A 6,243-nucleotide genomic window follows, 5' to 3' on the forward strand; every position below is an offset into this window, starting at 1 on the left:
CATTAGGAGATATTTTCCCTACCAACCAATCACATAAAAGCTTCAATTTTTGCTCTTTAGCCCCTTAAACCTTTACTTTGTCTTTCTTACACTCTTGCCCATAAATATATGAAAAGCTTTCAATTAACTCCATAGGTTACAAACTTAATCTAATCTAAAACACTTAATCACACTTAATTCCTTTACTAATCATCCTCCTATAGTAATCACCTATACTTAGTCATACCTTATCTCACATAAAAGCAAATAAACAACAACTTTCTTATCATGGGAAATATTAAGGGTTGTAAACCCAACTTAGGGTTCTCCTAACCATAACACTAGAGATTTTTTCCTTGTTTAGGGTTTTCTAACTTTTGAACTTACTTAACCTATATAAAAGAAATCGAATCCTATACTTACTTGTACCAAAACACACTCTAGAATACCAAACATGAATTACAACTCAAATTTGTGATTAATACAAAAACTAGAATTTTATAAATAATCCAATTTAGGGTTTTCTAATAATTTAGTACAAAATAGAACAAAATGCTATTAATATCACATAATTTCGAAATTAAGGACTATCCGGGGTCTCACACTCACTCTTTTAGTTTTGGTAATAAAGTGAGTAAAACTTTGAAATTCCCATTTGAGTCGAAAAGACGAGAATAATGTATTTTATTGGTCGTTACTTTCATTTCCAAGGGTACAAGTTTCAGCCGAATTCTAACTTATATACCTCTATGAAAGAAGACTCGAATAACCTAGACAATTCAAGTTCACTCAACCTCAACTCTTCGTTCAAACCACAAGTAAACACATCTAGTTCTCGAGTGAAAATTTGGGTGGCATGCCTTTTGTATTTAGCTATTTTTTAGCCATTTATGGCTTCATTGTTTTCCTCAAATCAGTTTCAAAGTTACACACAAGCAATGTTGCCACAATAGCCCTTCAACTAGGCTTAATGTCATTCAATTACAAAACAATACTAGTAATGCGACCGGAAATCAAGTTTAAGGACAAACAACAAAACAGCGAGTTTGACATCTCTTGGCGTTTCGGTCACAACTGAAGCTACACCTTTCGGTTTAGGGTACACTTTATTCTGTTTTGAAGCTAAGACAGAGAACTACAAGTCTTATGAAGACATCTACAGCCAATTCGTTCATTTCCAAGGTCAAAATGTGCAATCTCAGAGAAAACAGAAAACTGTCCGCGAAATAGTGCATTTAGCAGTCAGGGGTAATTTTGTCATTTTATATGCTACAGTACTCTGATTGAGCTAAAATTTTACAGACAGCTATATAACTCCATTTCTTACAACTTTCATTTTTTGACCTAGGCCTGATTCGGCCTCTAACATGGACGAATTAAACAGGGTAGTTTCAACCTTAAAGCTGGAAATTTGATGATTCAAGGTTTAAAATTCTCATTCATGTCTTAAATCACTACCCAAGTTCCTATCCAAGCTCCTCCACATCATATACTATGTAAACAACAATAAACACACTAAAAATCTCAACCCCTAGCTCAACAATCCAACATATCATGCCAAACTAACAAATTAACCATCTCAAGCCAAGAATATAAAATTCTATCCAAACTTAAACAAGATGAAGGAAGAGAAAAAGGAAGAACAGCCATAATACCTCACCAAGGATGCTTGCAAAAGAAATCCACAACCTTTCCTTCCAAAACTTTAGCACACAAAGCTTCCTAAGTTCCTAAGTGAGAGTTTAATCGGGGTTTAGATTTTGGATTTTCACTCAAACTAAGCTAAAAATCAAGATGGAAATGAAGTGTTTCTTCTCTCTTTTTTCTTCCTTAAGTCTCGGCCACCAAGGAGGATAATGAGGGAAGAATGAAGCTCCAAGAAAGATAAGAAGTTAAGACTTGGTTTGGGTCAAAGATGGTTGGATGACTTCCAAGTGTCACCACAAGATCATTTCTCAAATGTTTTCCTTTTCCTTGGTTTTTGTTAGTCAAAAATTTTGGCCCTCATAAGCTAAATAAGGGCTGATATTTATGCACTAATAACAATGATATTAAGTTAATAAAGTGGTAGTCAAGTGGTGTGTTCAATCGGTAGCGAACAGTACACGTTGATTCAAACGATTTTCCTTAAATTGCGTGTACTAGGGTTTTAACTTATGATTCACTCACTTATGATTATTACTTCTAAACATATACTTTTTCTTATCTAAAACTCACTCTTAATCACCAAACTGAGTACACACTCCATACCGATTATTCACTCTACCAAAAGGCGCAAAAACCCTAATTTACGATAACAAGAAAACGAAAGGAAAAACCCTTGATTCTATGTTTGATTGCAATTATTGAGGGAGTGAATGAGTAGCAAGGCTATTATAAAGGAATAAATTCCAAATAAAAGGGAATTTTAAGAAAAAAGAAAAAAATATGAGGGATTTTACATGTCCTCACATTCACTGACTTACATTCTTGAAATAGTCTTTCACACCTCTAGATTAACATAAAAAGTTCCATTCATCCAAGAATTCCAACTTAATTTACAACCCAAAAGTGAAACATAGGATTTCATTAACAAAGATCCCAAATACATTTCACCTACAAAAGTACAAGTACATGAATATTATACACACTATTTCACGATTACTTGCTCCGGCCTCCACTCCAGTAAGGAAAACAAAACTAAAGGAATGAGCTAAAAGCTCAGTGAGGGTCCTAAACAAGCAGTCAAGTAGGTAAAGCACGAAAATATTGCATTTAACACTTCACACACTTTACACAATAATAAGCAGTCATTCAAGAAACAAACATTCAATCATTGGAAGAATACGTGCTCACTTAGAGCCATTCATTCAATCATTCAGTCGCCGTTCATTTCCCTTATTCCTCCGACATTTGAAAACATTTAAAAGTGAAAACTTCTTCAGTGTTTATTTCATTCATTCATTCATTCAGTCATTCATTTCAATCATTGCATTGCATTCACTGGCTAGTACTCCACCCGACTTCGTGGTCATACTCGAGTATATCTGACACTGTCTCCGGGTCACCAGCCGCCCAACCAAGTCCGCTTCTGACTCGAGTCGACTGGCAACGAAGGGCAAGGGCCCAGTTCAGCTAAAGGCTTACATTCATGCACAAGTAACATTCAATCATTTGATCATTTAAAATTCACATTCACTTAGGTCGAGTGCGATAAAGTACACACTTGCCCATTGAAAATCCCTTTAACAATCATTGGAAAGCATTTAACATTCAAACAATCACTCACAAATATTCACATAGTCACTTATTGCACAAACATGCGAGGAACACTCACCAATCAATCGCAATCTTTTATTTCAACCTTGGTTTGTCCTCTTGAACTCTTTCGAGTCCTGTAGTCATATACTATTAAAAGACTAGCAATACAAAGCCAAAATACATGAAGAAATTGAGGTTTCAAAACTTCATTTGGAAAATACATCAATTTGCAAGTTTTATGCCCATATAACTTATCAAAAATATAACATTTTCTTGTTGCAATTGAGGAGAAAACCTCATGTGCTTACTAAATCAATGTTGCAAGAGTCATTTGGAGCACCAGAGCATCAATTATAATCAAACGTTTGAGGAAATTAGAACAAGACTTTCAAAGTGCAAAGTTAGAAATTGTCCGACCTAAAATGATTTGAAGAAACTCATTTCCTTTCATTTAAACCTCTTGCCTTGGCTCAAAACTAGCACACATGCAAAGAAATAGATTGTAACAAGTGTTTTGAGTAAAATCATATGCAAAGGAAAAACAAAAATGCCCTAAATTCACACCTCAACCCTCGCTTGTTAATATCAAAGGAAAATCATGTAAATAGAACTTATATAAATAGACCTCATGGCTTAGTAACCCTATGCAAGATACATGCTCGCTCCTTTTTGTTTTTGGGAAGAAAACGAGTGAAATATTTTAAATTAAAAACTTGACATATGCAACTAAACATCATGTTTAAAATGGTCTTCACCATGCAAAATGTATGGATTTTGGCAAAATTTCAGCTCATATATCACCACTAGAGTGGACTCAAACATCTCTAAGCAAACTAAGTCCAAATCATCCAAAAATCACATTTCCACTTTCACTTTCACTCACTTACACTACAAGAAAAGATACAGACAATATTTCCCCTGTTTTGCCTTACATTTTCCTCCAATTTCAAAGCTAACTTTCATAGCCAAACAGCCCCAAACAAGTCCACAAGTTATACGCTATAAAGGGTCCTTATTTCAGCCAAAAACTAGCTATATTAGGCATATACCTAGCATATATTCAACATATATCTAAGTTGGAAATTTAAATCCTAAGCTGGAATTTAACACCAAGAGCTAGAAATCCTTCAAGTGAAGCCAAAAATACATGTACAAGCTGGAAAATCCTCATGGCAGCCCAAAATTTCATAGTAAGCTGAAAAATAATAATTCAAGGCTGGAAATTTCGAATGTAAGCTGGAAATTAACACTAAAGCTGGAAATTCGAACATAGAAGCTAAATAACATCATACCAAAGCTAAAATTTCATATTCAACCTCATATCAAAGCTAAACCATTCATATCAAGGCTAACCAATACATTTCAAAGCTGAAAATTGCAACCTAGTAAGCAAAACCATGAAATCTTCCACAAAATCTACTACAAACAAGCCATAATCTCATTCAAATGCAAGATTAAAGAGATAGAGTAGTTCCTTGCCAAAATACCTTCAAACCTCAAGGTGAGTAGCAAGCTATAGCTTTCTTTCCCCCCAAAATCACTTCACCTCAAGCTTCTTTGCCACCTTGTTGCAACTTTCTATGGATTGATATAGGATTTTAGGTTGATTTCTCTCCAAATCAAGCAAGGATCAAGATGAAAAGTTGAAGGCTTTCCTCCCTTTTTTTCTCTCTTTATTTCGGCCTAGGAAGAAGAAGAATGAAGGGATTTTTGCTGAAAATTACAAGATAAGGACTAGAGAAGTCTTTGGTCAAAGTTGGTTTGATGGCTAACACTTGTATCCACCCATTTTCCTCCTTCTTTCTTTCTTTTTTTTTTTTCTTTTCCTCTCTCTTTTCTTTCTCCAAATTCAGCCAACACCCTTAGAAATACACGGGAGAAATAAATAAAAAGGAAAGTAAGGAAAATTAATGAAAGAAATGTCTTGGTCAAGTGGTGTCTTCAAACTGGTGAAAGTGGCACGAGTTGGTTCAAGCCTATCCCTCTGTCTCTTGTTTGTTTCTAATCTCCAAAATCTCTAGGGTTTCTCTAATACATTCTTAACACATCTAATCACGTAATTCCTCTAGCACCACACCCATTCTCGTCCACCAAATATAATGCACACATCTCATTAGTCGGTCAAACTACCTTAATATACTATGAAACTTAGCATGGACTAGAATATAAAAGGAAAAAGAGAAAAATCTTAACTTAACCTTTAAAATCACTATCAAATTAAGGCTAGCAAATAAGCAAGTAAAGTAAAATTAAAAGGAAATATAAATTAATTTTTCAAAAATATGAGAAAATTTAAAAATAATTTTCGGGTCCTCACAGGTTCCAGCACTTGTAGCAAAGACACAGGCATTGAGGCAAGAGCATGACGTATCAGCACCAATTTACCCCCAGCCGATAACATTCACGAGCTCCAATGGAATAATCGTTTTCTCATCTTAGCTACTAAGACGAAATGAGGTGCATGTTACTCTTGTCCCCTGGATATCTCGGTGCCCCAAATATGTAAAAGGAAGAATTGCTGCCGAAATTGCAGCTTGAAACCACCCATTGCATGATGCTCATCAGAAGCTCGGGTAGATAGCACATATGCACTTTTACCTGCATTAATTTTCTGACCAAAGTAAGACTGATAAGCAACGAGAAATGACTGCAAGGCATCCAAACAATCCTTTGAGTAGCGAGTAAAAATCAAGATATCGTTCGCGAATGCCAAATAAGGGACCCGCTACCCCGCCGAAACAAAAACTTGTTGTCATCCTGCCAAAACAAATGATTCAAACCTCGTCCTAAAAACTCCGCCACTAGCAAAAATAGAGCTGGGGAAAGAGGATTCCCTTGCCTAACTCCCCTTGTTGCTTTAAAGAAACTCGCTGGTGACCCATTGATCAGTACCAAAAACCAATTATTCGACAAGGTTCGAAAAATTAGATCTATCATCCACTCATGGAAGCCACATTGTCGAAGCATAAATATCAAGAAACTCCATTCCACCCTATCATATGACTTTTCCATGTCTAGTTTCAA

Source organism: Coffea eugenioides, chromosome 11 (assembly GCF_003713205.1).
Source record: "Coffea eugenioides isolate CCC68of chromosome 11, Ceug_1.0, whole genome shotgun sequence".
Lineage (NCBI taxonomy): Eukaryota > Viridiplantae > Streptophyta > Magnoliopsida > Gentianales > Rubiaceae > Coffea > Coffea eugenioides.